Source organism: Mchenga conophoros, linkage group LG1 (assembly GCF_057382185.1).
Source record: "Mchenga conophoros isolate Kocher_MC1m ecotype Shallow Benthic linkage group LG1, M_conophoros_male_GT1.1, whole genome shotgun sequence".
Taxonomy (NCBI): Eukaryota; Metazoa; Chordata; class Actinopteri; order Cichliformes; family Cichlidae; genus Mchenga; species Mchenga conophoros.
In genome coordinates, this window is record NC_140526.1 from 4,570,794 (window position 1) to 4,571,178 (window position 385).

Here is a 385-nt window from a genome sequence, read left to right on the forward strand (position 1 = left end):
CCCACGATCGCCCTCTAATCAGCTTATGTTTCCTATAAATGGTTGCTGTAGAAATTTTTATGAAAATACGTGACCTTTTCTTTTTCTTATGTGCTTCTTACACGTTGATCCCTTTCTCTCTTGTGTGCAGATTAAACACACTGATACAACATGACAGATTGGATAAAACATACACATTCCATCATACGGTACAGGAAAGAACGAACACAAACACTCCTGCTACATAACAGCCTGGTTCTCTCTATAGGCGCTCATTGTCGCTTTCTATTTTACAACTGCTTGGTTTAATCTTGGCCTTAGGTGCTGAATGTATTAAATCCACCAGAATCACATGCCCTGCTGTTTTTCTGCAACACAAAAGTAGAGGGGCAATTTTCGTTTGTGT